The 19811-nt window shown below is 37.7% G+C and overlaps 1 protein-coding gene across 1 annotated transcript in view; it reads right to left on the bottom strand.

The window, feature by feature from the left end:
- EYS (eyes shut homolog) overlaps positions 1-19811 on the bottom strand; it is a gene marked incomplete at both ends in the record, with an annotated part of 718966 nt that overhangs the window by 429744 nt on the left and 269411 nt on the right. The window lies entirely within an intron of this gene.

Genomic DNA, 19811 nt, shown 5'->3' with positions numbered 1-19811 from the left:
AAGGCTGGAGGGAAGTCCCTCCCAAATAGCCCAGATCCAGGCCCGACATGAAGCAAACTTCTGTAGTTGATAGGTCAGCTGTTTTTATAATGGCATGATGGTGGCATTCTAGCACCATTCCTATATACTTCTGTTTGTGCTAACTTGCAAAGTCATGGTTGTGAGATGTATTTCCTTAAGCATTTTCTTACTTTTTAATGCATTTAGATTAGTAGCAAGCTTCGATTTGTCTACATTTACCACGTAAGCCTCAGAAGACTGATCCTGCTACATTTTAAACTGAACAGCATATTGTACCTCCCAGTCTTATTGATTTTTGTGCTCTCACTTCCAGATTATGCTGTGACTCAACAGGTATAAGGTTCAGAAATGTGGCCTATGCTTAATAACTTCTAAGAGCTGCCTCTAGAAAATTCAGTGAGTAAAGAACATAAGTTAATGAAATGTGTAAGTAGTAAATGGTAAGGTAATACATGAGAGAACTGTGAAGGTCATGAGTGCAGAATGGGTCTAACCACAGAAATGCTAAATGCTTTCTGAGATAAGCATTACTGAGCACCCAGTACTCAGTAATGCTTATCTTGGCTGAAATTCACTTTGATACCTTTTGCAATAATAGGATTGATCCCTGCTTGTAAGCTTTCAAAAAGTACATTGAAGAGGCTCTGTCCTCTTGATTGGTGCTATTTTCTGTTCCTTGGTTACTTAGCATATTGCTTGGAAGGTACACAATCAAACTAATGGAAACTTCTGCAAGAATTACTTAGATACATTTCGTTTGAGGGAAAAAAATATCTGAACTGTAAACAAAGATCGTAATTACAACAGAAATTTACTGACTTTAAAAATGGGGATATAATTTAAAAAACAAATATTGCTTGCACAGATGTTATGCATCTGAATAGTGCATGTTAAATATTTGATAGTTAATCCTCTCATACCATATACACTTCACACTATCAGCTGGACCATTCAAGAAGCATTGACACTTGTATTGTCCTCAGGCTTTGCAGTTATTTTTTAATTTAACATTTTCAATGCTTACATTTTCAAGAGTGAAATTCAAGAACCTTGAATCAAAAATAGTATTAATATCAAGCCCTTTTATGTCTCAAGATTGGTGCCCAAATATTTATAGCAATGTACCGAAGTCACTACTTATTTGGGTCAGTAAATATATATTTTTTTCCAGGTAAAAGCATACTTTTTATTATTATTTTATTTACAGTCATAGAGCTTAATAGAATAACTAAAAATATGTAACTTAAATTCAGTGTGTGGCATATTTAGTACTGGAAATCTGCCTTTTCCTTTTTAATTTCTCCAGATAAATTTTTCTTTCACAACGTAACTGTATATATATTCATATATATATATATGGGTGTGTATAAAGATATAACATACATAATATACCTGATATAAGTTTTCATCCTGGAATAGAATTTTACTGTATGAATTGTGAGCAAAGGAAATGTTTGAAATCATATGCCAAAAGAGTACACAGGATTCTTCCATTCACTGCCAGCTATTGTTGCCCTTCTATTTGAAGGATAGATGTGGCTTGGAGAGGATTTTCTTTATTGTTTTGAAGCAGTTAGCTTTGAGTATAAAGAAAACATCACGCTGAGCAGCATTCATTCTCATTTGAAAGCAGGCCATGCATTCAGCTTTGCTCTCAATTTCCAAATAATCCTACCAATATGCACCACACATGCTGCTTCAGGCCTCTGAAAGGACTCATACTGGTAAGCATCCCTTAACTCACTTATCTTATTAGTGGTCTGGGTATGTCTTTCTTTTACTTTTGTTTCTAATTTTGCACACCTGCCACAATCAGGTAACCAAGAAGCCTGTCTATGCCATTAACGTTGACTTTTTTTTTTCTTTTTTGGATAGAAACACAGCTTTTCTCTCAAAGTGAAAAAAGGTATAATCATCACAAATTCTGTCATTGATTCTCAGAAAGTATCCACAGCTATGAAACAAAAAAAAAAATTAACTGTCAGCATGACTGTACTCAGAACAAGTGATTTAACTGGATATTTTCATCTTCAGTACAACTTCCATTTCTGAGAACGCAGCATAGAAAAGTATTTAGATCCTATGTTCTTCTATTCCCAAAGCTGGCTATTGTTGTATGCCAGTCAGTCATACACACAACTTCATACCCCAAAGGCCCTCAAAAACAGGAAGCACTGACTTTTAGCTCTCTTCTTTCAGTACTGTGCATCAAACAAATAGGAAAAAGAGAAGACTTAGCAGCAGCAAACAGTGATGTATTTACACTTGGCATATTGTATTCTATTCACACACCTCTAATTAAACCACAGCTTTGATGAAGGGAATATAATAAATTGGGGGCTTCTAAAACATTACACAGACCATTCAGTTCATCTCAATTTGATTATGAAAAAATTACAGCAATGATAATCAACTATCACATGCACCAAGGTGGTGGGATGCTATTACCAAATCCCTCTTACTGATCCACATACAATATTTGTTGACTGTAGCAAGACTTCTAACACTGTTCCCCACAGCGTTCTCATTTGTAAACTGAGAATATCTGAGCAAGATGACTAAATGGAGATGAGCTAAAAATTAGCTGGACTAGCTGCCTCACAGAGGAGTAACCATGAAGCTCATGTAAGAAGGACTGCGACGCCTGGTTGCTGAGTCAGAGTGAGCCCATGGTATAATGTAGAGCCAAGTGAGTAGCAGTCCTGCTGATAAATACAACCTGAGGGCTACACTAGACTACAATACTTTCAGTATTTCAGAATACAATACTTTCTCAGTGAAGACAAGGCAATCTGTACACTGGCTTTTACTCAGGAGTAACGGGGTCAGTAGATGAAGGGAAATTACCAACCTTTTCTCTTGGCCATGGTGTAGATGCAGCTGGAATACTGTGTCTAGATTTGCCCACACACACACTCCCCTGGCCCCCTGCAGTTAAGTAACACAACAGAGTCTTGTACAGAATATTGAAATGCTCATGCATACAGGTGGCATGATCTACATGGAGACGCTGAAGGAACTATCTTGTTTAATCTTGTGAAGAGGAGGCCAAGAGCGAGTGATCTAATAACAGCATGCAATGAGTGGTACAACAATGATGGAGAAAAATTCTTTTTGAGTTATGGAAGAAAATACAAGAAGGGCCAAAAGCCACAGACTGTGAGTGGGAAGGTTCAAGCTGTATATTAGAAAAACATCTTCAAAGAGACGGTGGAGTTCCCGTCTTTGAAAATTTGCCAGATCCGGCTACACAAAGCCATGACCTGATCCAACACTGAAAATAATCCAACTTTAAGCAAAAGGTTGCACTGGCAATAGTCCAATTTTAAGCAAAAGGTTGCTTCAAGCCGAATTTTTTATGATTCTGTTATTATTTTCCCTCCTTATTTCACAAGACCTTTAAGAGCAGACCTTTATTACCAGTCTAATAGAGCCTTTGGAGAAAACTCGGACTGCAGAGGAAAAGACTCCCATCTTTGTAACTTTTACTTAACCCATGATATTCTGTTGTTTTCTGAGTGGCTGACAAGTTGATGGTAGATGTGGTTTATTGTGGTTGGTGCCAAGTAAGATGGTAGCAACGAGTATTTCCAGCTATGCTGTCTAGCTGCTCTGTTTTGAAGCAATTCTTTTCTCTGTGGAAACAGAGATGTGATGGGGACAGTGATGCTTGTTCCTACTGGAATGAGTTCTCCCATTCCTGTAAAACTAAAATTAGTAAACTTTATAGATACAGTGAACGTTATTCGTTGTGAAAGGTGTCAAGAAAGGACTATGGCCAGGCTACTGTTTTGTAATGTCTTGAGATGCTTATTCATATCTTTATCATTCATACCAAAGTAAGTTTAATTATTACTAAATCATCTTTTGCCAAAAAAGTTATTTAAAGTACACAGTGAACACAAAGTGGTTCAAATGTAACCACTTCTGTGCCAATATTTTCATCCATGTCTTTCTCTTTCTCCAATATTTTTCTTCTCCTCTCCAGTCTTTCTCTCTAGCCAGTCTCCTTAATTGTAGTATTCACAGCAGGAAGAAAGAAAAAAAGCTTTGATCCATAGTTTAGCTATCCTGACAGATGGATCCCGTGGTACAGAGCCATGTGGGAACAGTTCTTGAAGAGCTGCTGCCTGTGGACGGTGGCAGCAGGCTCAGTTTGGGTGGCCCGCAGGCTCAGTTTGGAAAGGATGGCATCCCGTGGGAGGGACCCCACGGGGAGCAGGGGCAGAGAGTGACAAAGCATCAGGGACTGACCGCAGTCCCCATTCCCCATTCCCTTGTGCTGCTTTGGGGAAGAGGTAGGAGAGGGTGGGTGGAAGGAAGGTGTTTTTGACTTGCTTTTAGTTCTCACTGCTTTTGTCTACTATCAGTGGGTACTAAATTACACTGACCTTCCTTTTACGGAGTCTGGTTTGTCTGTGATAGTAACTGGTAACAAATGTTACCAGTTACTTACTTCAACCCATGAACCTTTTTTCCTCATGTTTTCTCTCCCCTCTCCTGCAGAGGTCCCTTCCACCCTCAACCATTCTGTGATTCTGTGAAATATTAGCTCAAATGTATATGGGGTTATTTAATATATATTATATGCATACATATATTTATTGATATAACAAACCTATTGATACAGTGATTCAGTAAACAAATAAATCCTTACTTACTACTAGGTAATACACATTTTCCTTGGAAGAAGGAAAAAAATAAGAATTTTTATGATGGCATTTTGACAAATGTTTTCAAATAACAACTTTTTAATAGACTCTATTCATTATAATTATGAACAATTATGTTCCTCCTTCTTTGGAACAAGAAAAACAGAAAAGCACTTATTCATTATTTTGCCCTCTGTAAAAATCTGAATTTCTACCACCTACTTTTTTCCCCCTACTGATTTCTGTTTTATCATTCAGCCAGTTTGCACCAAGGAAGTCCAAACAGATCCTCATATACCCTATCTGGTAGACTTCCCATTGGAAAGAGCTTCAGGAAACAAGCATGTGAACTCCTGTGAGTGCACATCAGTAATCTATAAATGTATTTTTTCAGTTAAAACTAACTTGGTTCCTAAACCTGGCAAGAACTGGAATTACAAAACAGATTCTTCTCATTTTTTTTCAGTGCATGCCACCCCTCTAGAGGAGATACTTGCAAATGATACGATTAAGGCATTGCACAAGCTTCACAGCATCCTGCTTTTTAAAAATTTTACTAAGATGACTTCAGTGTTTGCATTGCCAATGTAGTACCTTGAGTCCCATCTTAATTTCTGAACCTAGACAGCTGCAGATATTGAAAACTGTTGAGAGATTACAAAAAAAAAAAAAAAAAAAAAAAAAGTGTAAAACCAATTAAAGTTCTAACCAGCATAAATTTAGAAGTGGGATGAAAACTTGCCTCAACTTTATGACATTGTGCTATAAAAAAAGCCTTTAACCTTTTCTAAACCTTGTATCAAACATCACGAAATAGCTGGAAGGAACATAAAAGGAGACACCTGCTTGCTGACAAAAAAAGAAACCAAATGTACTCAACACTATACTCTTCCAGTAAATGCCAGAGAGCATTTACCAAACATAAACAAGGAATTCTCAGAAGTGGAGTAAGTTGAAAACAGCAAAACAGCCAAACTTTAGAGTGAGAGACTGATGTTTTTTTATTTTATTTTATTTTATTTTTTAGTTTTTATTGGCCCTTTTCAATCAGTTGAATATTCAGTATGCAAGAAGAATATATTCATTCCAGTGAAGAGCTGCGAATGACAAATTATGTCTTCTGTTCCCTATTTTCATTAAAACTAACTAACTTCTGGTACTATTCTACAGTTACTTGGAAGGCAAAGGTGGACACATCACTTTTTAGAAATGTCTCTGTTCCTGTTTATTATTAAGACCAAACAAGAGTTATATTTCCTACAGCAAGAGCATCACAAGGAAATTAGTTGATGAAAAATCAGAAAAATCCTAAGACTACTTAGTGAGAAATAAAGTATATAGTGTTTGAAGTACATATTTGAAGTTCATGAAAGAAGCCAGAACATCAACAACCTTGCAGGAAGCAGCATCTCAGGGAATACCTATTCAGAATGACAAATACTTGTTTTGGCAAAACAGTTCTGGAAGAAGTTTAAGACGGGAGAAATATACAGCATGTATACATGACATACACAACATTTTTGCATATCAGTTTTATGACTCATGAGCCATTTTTAATGATAAACATAAATGAAAGTTTGGAAGGGCTTATATATTTTGTGGGATTAAGAAATATCCATATTTAATGTAAAAATGTTTGAAAATAATCTTTGAGAAGGATCTTAACCTTATGCTTCAGGGCAGTCACTTCCAGTGACCCATTAAACTGAGATCTGTTTGTAGTGGTAGAGGAAGAGTTGGGAAAAAGAAATCTTGTTTATCTACTGAGTCCTTCAGGCATTCCTCCGAAGTCTGGTTACAGTATAATAGAGAACAAGATGAAGCTGAGGTCTGATGTTAAATGGCATTTTCTGTCTTCCATTTTGTCTCCCCAAATTCCTTCACACAATAACTAGTACAAAGAACTATGCACTGAAATTACACAGAGCTACTGGAAGTGATAGTGACAGTGCACAAGGAAGTTTTGCAACAGCACTCAAAAGCTGAGGAAGAATATTTTACAAAGGTTGGATGACTTGTTTCTAGCGTTAGTGCTTCCTAAAATGAGATTACCTTCATAGATGGAGAAAACGAAGAATCTGTTCTGGGAACCACGGCAGCCATTACCTGGTACTATAGGACAGTAACTTTAGAAGGGGAAAAGTTGCCCCACTGAGATTAATTTCTTCAGAAAAGTACTACTTCTCCAGTGCAGATGCATGGAAACTTTGTGAAAAGAACACTGGCCTTTAGTTATGTCCTAAAAATTGAAAATGAGAGTTTCACTATGAAACCTTCAGGAAAGAATGAAGCACCTCAAGTAAGACCATGTACAGAGATATTATTTAATTTCATTTACATTAATATGCGCATTTCACGATACTTTAGAGAAATTCAAGTAGAATTACATTTTATGTCAGATTTGGACATAGAACTCAACACCTTTTATACACTTTTAAATATGAGTAGATGTTAAATGCTAGTTAAAATTAGAACAGACACAGTAACGTGTGGGGACTTTTCTTTGGTAAAGATGCCAATCTTATTTGGTGATCTCAGCAGAACATGTCTGAGAACCTGTTATGAACAGACGCACTATTTTTGATTTCCACAAATTTATCTTAAGTGCCACAGGAGAGGCAGTTAATGGTATGTTTGCATTCTACACTCAGCAGCATGGATCTTGACCATTTTAGAATCATTATTATTTCAGATAATATAAATTCACGTATACATTCTGAAGATAAACTATATCACTGAGCTCTACATCTTTTGAAGACCTCCAGGGATGGTGACTCCACCACTTCCCTGGGCAGACCATTCTAATGCCTAACAACCCTTTTGGTAAAGAAGTTCTTCCTAAGATCCAACCTAAAACTCCCTGGCACAACTTTACCCATTCCCCCTCATCCTGTCACCAGGCACGTGGGAGAACAGACCAACCCCCACCTCACTACAGCCTCCTTTAATATACTTATAGAGAGCGATAAGGTCACCCCTGAGCCTCCTCTTCTCCAGGCTGAACAAGCCCAGCTCCCTCAGCCGCTCCTCATAAGACTTGTTCTCCAGACCCCTCACCAGCTTGGTCGCCCTTCTCTGGACTCTTTCAAGCACCTCCATGTCCTTCTTGTAGCGAGGGGCCCAAAACTGAACACAGTACTCGAGGTGTGGCCTCACCAGAGCCAAGTACAGGGGGACGATCACTTCCCTAGCCCTGCTGGCCACACTGCTTCTTATGCAAGCCAGGATGCTGTTGGCCTTCTTAGCCACCTGAGCACACTGCTGGCTCATATTCAGCCAACTATCCACCAGTACTCCCAGGTCCTTCTCTGCCAGGCAGAAGGACCTGATGACACAGGCTCTCAGACACTTCCGAAGTGCCTCAGTGCTTTGTAAAAAAGCAGCCAAATTAGATGAACTAAACTGATCCTTGTGTTTTCCATGTCCAAAAAAAATCATAGATTATTTTAAACTGTTGCTTATTTATAAACACAGAGTCAAACTCTAAGGTAGTAACCACGTTCATGCATACTGACACACACATGTGCCTGTCAAATATTGGAGATTAACTCTGAAATGCCCATTTTCAATGCTGAACTTGGATGGAAGAAAAGTTTTACTTATCGTTCTTAGTTTCCAAAATGACAGTTACCTGAATAGTGTTCTCCTTTCCTTTTTCCTTTCCCATTTCGATTTCCTTTTCCTTTTCTTTCTCCTTCCTTTTCTCTCCCTTTCCTTTTCTCTTTCCCTTTCTCTTCTCTAAAAAGTAATAATCTGTACAACTGAATAACAAAGTGAAAGAACTTGTACTAAAGAAAAAAAAAGGTAAAAATGTTAGTTAAATCTTACTTTTTTCAGACCTAATTTGTTTTCTCGCTGTCTTCATGGAGATTATAACAAAACCAAGAAACCACAAGCTACACCATAACTTTTTCATATAAAAAGATAACAAGAAGAAAACCTCTGAAAATTGTTATTTCATACAATGATTTTATAGAGACTGCCCTTTAAATTCTTGAGGCAACGAAATGTTTATGGATAAGTGCATAAGAAGCTCTTCTTATATGGACAAGTTGAAACATGCACTATTGCTTCTATATTTGTTTTAAAATAAGAAATAATAGTTTCTCTTGATTTTTTTACACTTCTAGAGACTATTCTGCATTGTAAAAATTGACATTAATTTATTAATTCATGAAGACACTCGTGAATTCTTGTAAACTGTATCTTCTTATCTGAGGTAACAGTTTTCATAGCCTCTTTTTTAACTTATGGACTGGTCCTCAAGATACAAGGTAATAACATTTCTTACGTTCATAAAATGCAAGAAGGTTGGCATTCTACAAAAGAGTAAATAAAGAATTTTAAACAGTAGCAAGCTAATTTTTTTCTCCATCAAATAACTTCTGAATATAAACAGATATAATTTTTTTAATTTATAATTTTTATGATAGATCTACTGCTGTTTTTGTTAACAATTACTACTATAGTACAAACTAATTATTAACATGATGTGTCCCATTTGTTTATATGCACTCAGAATATGTATCTTAGAAAGAAAAAGAAAAAAGAAGAATGCCACAAATGTAAGTTTTTGAAGACAGTAACAGCAAAGAGCATCAAAGGTGATGTTTTGTGTTTGAACCACTTGTGCAACATACTTTAGTATTCTATATAGAATTCTGAATAAGCAGCACTTTACATACTAAAGCATTTTGACATTTTAAATCTTGTTGCAGGTGTTGAATTTTATTTGGGCATGCATGTTTTGGGTAATGTTGAATTAAATATTCTCTGTGTGTGGCTAGAAAGAACTGAAATGTTATGTTACAGGCACATTCCCAACTGTTCAGTCACTACATCTTCTATAAGCGGGTTTGCCTTGTAATGGCTTCTGTTTCATAAAGTCAGAAAACACCTTGATAGAAATATACACATAGGGAAGGGATATCCTGTATCTTTCAGGCAATGCATTTTTAGAATGTTTGCTTAAGAAAAAAAAAGGCAAAACCACCACCAACAATAACAAAAATATAACAACTGGCAATATCCAATCAGATATAAGCTTTAAAATGGCTTTATTCCAAAGCTGGACAGCTGGGTGATTTGTACTGGATTTGTATTCTGGTACTGGTCTGTGCTTCTTGTATTAGTATTGTTTACCTTATTTCCACACACCATTTTCTGCACTATTGTAGACATTGCTAATCCTCTAGCAGATTACACTTTACCGATTGTCCTGTTATGTCCTGGTATGACAAATGTCCTGGATTGTCCTGAAACCAGGACACTGATGAATCTTAAAACTTTAAAGGGTAGGGAGTCTGGGCAAATTTACCTAGATGAAGTACTACCATTTTAAATATCACTAGTAAAATGCAACAAGACAAAACATGTATCTGTTCCAAATAAGAATCCCCCAAGACAGAAGTCATACTTCTGATATGTTTCCTAATGCCTTGCCTTTCTTCATATTCCACTTTTACAGCCTCTTAGCATTTAGCATTTACAAGTTTTCCTATTTCTTTTTTCCAATTTAATTGGAAAAATGACTCTGTAGATGCTTCAAATGGTTTGATATAATGCTTGAATATCAATATAAATGTCCATTTGAGTGACAGAACGCTGACTTTTCTGCATTTTAGAGCTCTAGGGGACACAGGTATAGCAGCTATTCCATCAGACACATTGCACACATTAAAGATCCCTAGACACATTATCTGTTTATTTTAAATACTCATTCTATATCCTGTGATTTTGACCTTCTGGTAATATTGCTAGTATAACAGAAACAGTTCTAAAATGGATGTGTTGCTTCTTAACAGCTATAAAATGTTCCTTTAACTTTCTTGCAATATCATAAAAAAGAGCAACATATCAATTTGATTTAATCTGAATAAGCAAGGCATATATTCATCAAAACTGATTAGAAAGTAGGCAAGTTAGGCATGCCAAATCTTCTTTTCAACAAGATTTCTAAAAACTATTCCTAAAATCATTCAGAACTATAATTCACTTGGCGAATTATTTTTAAATTACTTACAGATTTTAATTATGATTACAGTTTTGCTTCTAGTTGAAAGTGTAGAGATATGTTAAGAGTACCAGATAGCATATGCAGTTTATTAAATCCACAGCTAACTTTTATTAGCACGTAACAGACTATGGTGTACTTGTTCTCTTTTATATATAAACTCGTAGTGTGTATATAAGGAATACAACTACATATACAGAAAAGTAAGAAAAATACAGCTCATTATATGTATTTTTATTATACCACTTCTTTTGATATTATTACATTGACAAGTATTATACATGCACTTTTCATTACAAAATGGAGTAAATGGTTAGAAATCGTCATTAACATAATCACCTATTCTCACTGGTCTCACAGTAAAGACAGGATTTTGATTAAAAAAAGAAGTACAATGTAATCATGCACATATATGATTATTTATCGGTAAAATAATTAAACATGGAAGTAGTATAAGAGCTTGCTAGTATGCCGACTTTATCTAACCACTCTACATAAGAAATACCACCACCTTAAGCATAAACAGAAACCCCTGCTTCCTCTCCTCCCAGCATCAATAAAATGCCAGGCATTATTGTGGCAGGAACAGAAAGAAAACAACACTATGCCACTGTGTGAATCACAGTTTGGCCCATACCTTGGATAGTGTACTTGTCTCTTTATTTCAGTGAAGGTAAAACAGAAATTGAAAAGGCTTGGAAAAGAGCAACAAGGATAACCAGAAGCTGGGAAGCTGGGATGGCTTCCATAGGAAGAAGGACTGGGAAAGCCAGGAATCATTTGCCTGGACAGCAGGGGGCATGAGCAAATATGGGAATGGCCCACAAAAGCACAAAGAGGATGGCTTGGAATCAGCTCATCATTCTCCTTTATCACATTCATATGAGGGGGCATGAAATGAAGCTATCCGGAGCAATGCTGAACATTAAAAAAGAAAGTTGTTCTTCGTACAGAAGGCTAGACCTGTGGGACTGCTTGCTGAATGGTATTGTCATATCATCTCTGCTTTTGGAAGGGATCTCTGGACACTGCCTAGCTGTCGACCCCTGCTCGGAAGAGGAGTTTATACAGGTTCAAGGGAAGACAGTTATTTAGCTAAGAGACTCAATATGCTCTACCAAGCAAACCACAACATGCTCAGGAACCCCCCTAACTATTTAAAGAGGTTCTGATGTTCCACTGGAGTCACTCCTTCTGTATCACGAAATGCATTTCTTCCTACCTTTATCTCAGTGCTCTGAGAAACTCGCATAGCTCTGTGTAATGTGTACACTGCAGCTTTGGTCAGACCACATAAACTGTCTATCATCTGCTGAATGAAAGGAAGCCTTTTAGTTAACAATCTGGCAACAGGAGCATGCCTTTTCTGTTCCACAGCACATAAGATCTGAGTGGCTCTCAAAATGACTACTTTATCATTAAGTCACTCTTTGGGTTGATGAGGGCACACAGCTGTGCAAATGCTTCACAAGTTCAGGATTTTGAAGTACAGGAGAAGCTTTTTACTACTGCCTGGAGGTACAGTTGACACACAGAGTTCCAAAGAATAGCTTTTTCTCCTTTGGGATGAAGGACTGAATGTATACTATTGATAAAGAAAATTTCTGTTTAAAAAAGAAACAGTAGGTGGCATTGTGTCTTGCCATCTAGTTCACTAGGAAGCCATAAGGGAAACAATAATACAATACATATTCCTAGCAGCAAAAGTTGGAAGTGTTCACAGTGCTTTCTGTCACTGACACAGGCCCAATTTCAAAATTTCAATCTTACTTTTTCAAGGTGGACTCCAGCAGTACAGCAATATATGTGTTTGTCAGCTTCACACTGGATTATCACAATTTGCCAAGGACAATTTCATACAGAGAAATGCAAAGCTCCATTAATGTAAAGTGTGACTGCAACCATGTGAAGATGCATTTCTTCAAGACTGAACTTTATTTTGATTTGCAATCCACAATATCTTTCAATTTAAATAGATGGCTTTCACTTATCAAACCCTAAACAACTTTGATTTTTCAAAACCACAGGGATCAACTCCTTTAGCATACCATGACAGAATCAAGGAACAGAGGTTTTTAGGATACAGATGCCTAGATACATGTAGCCATGCAAGACTGCACCCCCAAACTCCCCCAAACAATTATGTGCTTCAGTCTATTGTTTACCTTACATATGCTCTAAGAAAAAGCATTCTGTTTTACCATTTCTTATCTTATATTCCCTTTGCATGACAAAGCTAGAGCATGACAAGTTGTTCAGACTCATTTTCTGTCTGTACAGTATCCCCATTCTTCAATTCCTTTTGTCTCTTTCCTGGATTCCTGCAGAGGCCCCACTTAGTTATGAGGCCTGGTTCTCCAGTGGCACACCTTGATCACACAGATTGAGCAAATTAAAACACAAGGGAAACGGAAGCAAGTTATTCTCAAATCTGAGCTCTGCTTCCATATCAGTTGAATGCAAGAATATTAGTGTATTGATATTGATATTCTATTTATTTTTACCAGCTTTTCCTAAGCAACAGAGTAAGAAGACTGCAGGACAGCTTTGTTTTTTAATTCCATGTTCTGCATGTTCAACTTTAAATAAAGAAAATGTATACAAGAATGTAATGTAACATTCATACAATCTGATCTTCCTGATAGAAACAAAATGGAGGAGTGGTAACAAGGAGAAAATGAAAGAGTTTTCTGTACTAGGACTGCTTTTGACAATGTTATTTGCTCTTTTAACTTTGTATTAAGTAATATTGGGTAATAATCTTTTACAAATTTTAGCAAATGCTTGATTAAATATATGTTAAAGATCCTTGTGCCTTTCTCACATACATGTGGACTATAAAGAGCAGTATCTAGCCTTTCACTACTTATCACTGAATTCATTACAATCACTTAATGGTCACAATTAAATCATAGGATCATAGAATATCTTGAGTTGGAAGGGACCCACAAGGATCATTCATTGCAACTCCTGGGTCCCCAAGGGACCACCCAAAAATAAGAACATGTGTCTGAGAGCATTGTCAGAACACTTCCTGAACCCTGTCGGGCTGGGTGCCAGGACCACTGGCCTGGGAGCCTGTCCCATTGCCCGACCACCCTCTGCATACAGAACCATTACCTAACATCCAGCCTGACCTTCCCCTGTCCCAGCTCCATGCCATTAAAAAAAAAAAAAAGTGCTCGATTTCAAAATAAACATTTAAAATAATTGCACTTCATTTAGAGGAAATGTAGAACAATCTATTCCTATTTTAGAATTCTTCCAAACTAAAATCTCATGAGCTCTAAGAAAAACCTTGACATTGTGTTGATCAGGTATTCCATTAATCAAATATTTATTCTTAGATGCCCTTGGAATACAAAACTCAATTTCACAGAAATTGCCTTATAAGTATAAACTAATGTCTGACAGATGACTCCAAAACAGTTTCTGTTTTAAACCAAATTATATATCAAATGTAATCAAGAAGGCAGATTTTAAAAAGTACTGACCTACCTTTATGAACCGAAGGATATGATCACACCTGTAGCCCTACACATTTCTAAGACCAAAAAAGTTACATCATAGTACTAAATATTCTGGAAAACAAACAAACAAACAAACAAAAAAATTGCAGCTGATGATCAAGGACATAATAACAAAAAAATTACCTGTTTCGCCTAGCAAAAACATTACAAAAAACGCGCTAAAACTTGCTGGAAAAGTAACACGAAGCAACAGTTTTCAACAATTTAATCTAAAACAAGATCTGTCATAAGGTTGTTGGCATTATTTTCATGTGATCAGGCTGAAAGCACTGCAGAGATAACCTTTCTCAAAATAGTATGACTTCTGAACCTAGCCAGCAGGAAGGACCTGAAAAGCACATCTAAGAAAGGCTCTAGGCATGCATGGTTGGAGAGGGAGATTTTTTTTTCCACTTTTTAAATCCCCAACTGAAGATATGAAATGGCCTTGGGACCAAAACATGCAGAAATTGGGAAGAACCAACTATGGATTAAAAATAATGAAAAATAAAATCTGGTTATTTTATGTGGAAAGTCCTCAAAATTCCTATTACTCAATATATCAACCATATGTAGGTTGTGTTGGATTGTCTACTGAAAGCCCCTCTGGGGTCCATAATAGCTTTATTATTAATTTGCTAATTTATTTGGCATTCGTTGTTGTGGCAGCCAGTTGCTTTAATTAAATACGCAATACAAAGCAAGGTAGGTGGGCATTTCAGATGGTGATCTGTTTCCTGAAGCCCTGATTTAGTGGCAGTCTGCCCAGGATAGAACTGAATTACAACTCCCAGCACCTCTCTCATTTCCAATGAGTTGTTTTAAACAATGGGTTTAAAGACAGAAAGATATTTTAGATAAAACACAATTCAAGGACTATCCCAAAGGGTATTTTTTCATATTAATTTCAGGAAGAAGCCTGTAGGGTTGCTCATGTAATTGATTCCCACATAAGTCAAGGAGAGTTGGACTATTCACAGTACCACTGGGTAAAGCATCACATCCATCATAGCTGAAGCTGGCAGAGCTGCCCATAGTTAAGGCAGCCTGACACTTAGCCATTACTGGACACTTTTTATTACTTGCTATTTCCAGTTTTACCAACCACGGCAGTACAAACTTCTGAAAGGAGATCCTCAAAATAAGGAGCCTAGAAAAGACACTAGGTTTTTGTCTTTCCTCCTGTCCACTCCACAGAACTGTGTGACAACTGGCAATGCTAGGCCTCCCCATTTGTTTGGAAGTTTGTGGCAATCTGCTAGAGTAAGAGCTGTTTTTCCCTTATTTTTCAATTACCCTCCCTTTCCATCCTCCATGTAAGTACTACTCCCCAGTTTGCACATGAGTTGTGTTCAGATTTCTTAAACCAAGTGGAAGGAATGGTAGAAAAGGAGGAATGTTCACACCACAGCATAAGCAGACCTGCCTTAATGTGTTTGTTTTTTTTCCCTTTATGTTTAGTATTAATTGTAGGCCTCTGGTTGCCTGGTTCTGTGAGCTGGAAGACCATGACCTGTGGAACCACAAATTTCCTCACATTGACATCAGAATTGTAAGGTATCAATTTTATTAGCTACATGTTTATACATTCATCAGGCCCAACTGAACTCATGCCACAGTACTGAGAGAGTCAGTGAATGTTACCGCAGACCTTTCTCAATTACCTACCACAGGTCTTAGGAGTCCGGGGATGTCCCTGCTGACTGGAAACTAGCCAATGTTACCCCAATGTATAAGAAACACTCAAGAGGAGACCCTGGAAATTAAAGACATATTAGTCTAACTTCAGTACTTTAAAATTATGGAGATGATTATCCTGGGCATCACTGAAAAGCACTTAAAGGATAACAAAATCATCAGGCCCAGCCAACACAGGCTGGGCCTGATGATTTTGATCAACCCAGAGTTGAATGCATGCTTAGTAAACTTGCTGATGACACTGGACTGGGAGCTGCCGTTGACACTGCTGACTCTCTTGAGGAATGAGAGGCCTGAAAAAGATATTTAGATGTGAGGGAACACTGGGCCATCAGCAACAGCATGGAGATTTTCCCCTTTCTTCAATCTGTTCTCCCAGAGGCCCACCCAGCATCACTCCCTGGCCAGCAGCAGGTCCCTTTTGGAGCTGGCTGGAGCTGGCTCTGATCTGACATGGGGCAGTTGCTGGGCTCTGCTCACAGAGGCCTCCCCTGCAGCCCCCGGCTACTAAGCCCTTGCCACAAAAGCCCAATACACTACTGAAAGCGGCATGTAGAAAGAAAAAGGATAATTAGATGGTTGAAACAGTTGAGTGTTAGATTGATAAAACAACTCTTTAAAAAGCCATACTTGTAAAACTTTTATTGTATGAAAACAAAACTTTTCTCCTCTCATATTCTGGAAAATGATGTCAGCAGTCAATGAAAATATTTGGTTAAATTACAGAAACCATTACGACCTGGCAGTCCATGGGCCATTTGCCTTGTTAGTTCTGTTGAACACTAATGAAACTTCGTAACTTCTAATACAAGGACACAAAGGAAACCAAGTGGAAACTGAACCACAGACTGGAAGGAATAAATCTGTTTCTCAATATGAAAACATGAATGACCATACACTATTGTTTTTATCATTTGTGCATCCACTCTCAGGTTGCTAAGAAGGGGATATCCACTCAAAGGTAAAGCCTGCACACCATGCTAATCATAGATACTCTACAGAAGAGAAACAGAGATTAAAGCTGCACATACTGATATATTTGTTCAACGTAATTCTCAGTATATTTTTCATCATATTCTATCTAAAATTCTATTACAACTTCGAAGTTTTGACAAATTGTGTTAACGGAGAACAAATTTAGTGTTTTCCCTCAAAATTAGTAGTATTCATCTTACAGTTTTAATTTAGAATTTGATAATTAAGGCAGGATACAATTAAAGTTAATGAACCTTAAGTGTAATGTCTACAAATATGTATCCAGTCAGAGTTAGGTATCTAAACTTTGATTATAGGCAATGAAGATCTAATGAGCAATAGTCAAGGGAGCCCAAGGAGCAACTCATCTCAATCTAAATAAACTCTATTCAGTTGAATTCATCTGTAGGCTACTGTAAATACATTGATTAGTATTCTATTGATTTTAATATGAATATAGTCATCCAAAGTGTTAGAGAGTAGAAGAAAACAACACTTAGGTGGAAACCTTATGTGGAAAATATTGAACTATGAAATGATCATTACCACTCAGGTCTGTGACCTTGAAACTATGGTAGATAGTTCCACTACAGTATCAGCTTGGTGTATGGTAGAAATAGAAGCAGTAAGATGTTAGGAATTAATAGGGGAGGAATAGCGAAGGAGAAAAAGAATCATTATGCTATTGTATAAATCAGGTTTGCCCACAGCTTGTATACAATGGGAAATGCAAAGTCCTGTACCTGGTCAGAATTAACCCTAGGCACCAGTACAGGCTAGCTGCCTGCCCAGCTCCATGGAATGACTCCGTTGTTCAAGAATTGAGCTGAACAATGACTGTGTGTAAAACTAAGCATTACTTCTGGAGGAAGTGCTCACCAAGCCACTTTCAATAATTTACCTGCAGTCCTAGCTAACTGAGGAGGTCCCACTTGACTGAAGGTCAGTGAGTGTGACTCCAATCTACAAGAAGGGCAGGAAGGAGGATCCAGGGAATTATAGTCTGACCTTGGTATCTGGGAAGGTTATGGAGCAGATCAGCTTGAGTGCCATCACACGGCTCATAAGGGACAATCAAGTGATTAAATGCAGACACAGTGGGTTTATAAAAGGCAGGTCCTGCTTAACTAACCTGATCTCCTTCAATGACAAGATGATCCACTTAGTAGATGAGGGAAAGGCTGTGACTGTTTTTCACTTCAATTTTAGTAAAGTGTTTGAGGTTTAGTAAATCTGTTTCCCACAGCATTCTCCTGGAGAAGCTGGCTACTCATGGCTTCAACGGGTGTACAGTTCAGTGGGGGAAGAACGGGCTGGATGGCCGGGCTCAAGGAGTCACAGCAAATGGAGTTCAGTCCTACTGGCAGCCCGTCACCAGTGGTGTGCCCCAGGGCTTGGTACTGGGGCCACTTTTGTTTAACAACTTTGTGATCTGGATGAGGGGATTGAGTTGCACCCTCAGTACGTTTGCAAATAGTACCAAGTTAGGCAGGGCTCTTGACTTGCTTGAGGACAGGAAGGCTTTGCAGAGGGATCTGGAGAGGCTGGATCGATGGGCTCAGCCCAGTCACAGGACACTCAATGAGGCTAAGTGCCAGGTCCTCTGCACTGGGGTAGTAACAACCCCATGCAGTGTTACAGGCTTGGGGAAAAGTGGCAGGAAAGTTGCCCAGCAGACAAGGAGCTGGGGGTGGTGGTTGGCAGCTGGCTGAGCACGAGCCATCAGTGTGCCCAGGTGGGCAAGAAGGCCAATGGCATCCTGGCCTGTGTCAGAAATGGTATGGCCAGCAGGTCTGGGGAAGGGTTTGTACACGGCATTGGAGAGACTACATCTTGAACATCCTGTCCAGTTTTGGGTCCCTCACTACGAGAAGGATCTGCAGTTACATAACTCCATGCTCAAGGTTGAGCATGTGCAGAGAACATCAACAAAGCTGGTGAAGGGACTAGAAAACAAGAATTATGAGCGGCTCATTACTCCTCACAGTGCAGTAAAGACTGGAAATGCTGAGTTCGGTTGGTCAAGAAACAGCGGTCAAAAACAACTGCAGCACGTAGTAAGGAAATAGAACAATTAGACATTTATCCGACACTACTATAATGTGTTCAAGTACCTTATAAAAGAGAGAAACTAAATGAAAGAACATATTTCAAACCGCGTTATGACAAAATAAAAATAAAAAACATTACTCTCCAGTAATGCTGATTTCACATGGCAAGATACTCAGTCCCCTATGTTACCCAGAAAGACTGCTTCATACACTTTGAGGTATTTTAACATATCTCCACTAGTTTCACGTATTTTCTAAGAGACTTGAAATTACAGGGCTAGTTGGAAATGACATTTCAACCTTAGCTTCATTTTAGTACCATGGTGACTCTGATGAAGATATGTAGCATTATCTTATACTTCTTATACACTTCTTATAGTTTCATCTCTGACTGTACATTATAAAGCTATCAAATTCTTACATCCAACTAATAATCATTATTATTGTCTCAACATCTGCAGTTATTTTTTTTAAATAAAACTATCACCCTTAAGCTTCACTTCTGCACATAAAATAAAGTCCAGATATTGAACACATGATTGTATATGGAAGATATTTCTGCTTCATTGTTACGTAAGTTTATAAAGTGTTTTCTTAGTATTTGATATTTCTACAAGTATAGTAATGGATCAGGAACCTAGATAACAATTCTGAGCTAATGCATTTATTAGATGTAGTAGAGAATAATGTATACAATCTATGGAGTAGTTTAATTTTAAGGGGGTTTTGCTATACTGAAGTGCTTAACTATGAGATTATATGTATTTAGCCAGGCAATGATGATGCTGGATCACAGAAGATTTCTTTGGACACATGACTGTGCACAGATAATAACACGAACTATCTGCTATGTAAATTTGCAAATTAATAGCTCTGAGTACAAAACACAGGA

Source organism: Netta rufina (genome assembly GCF_964035555.1).
Source record: "Netta rufina genome assembly, chromosome: 3".
NCBI lineage: Eukaryota > Metazoa > Chordata > Aves > Anseriformes > Anatidae > Netta > Netta rufina.
The sequence above is the reverse complement of the archived record's forward strand: the minus strand, read 5'-3'. Positions and strand labels throughout refer to the sequence as shown.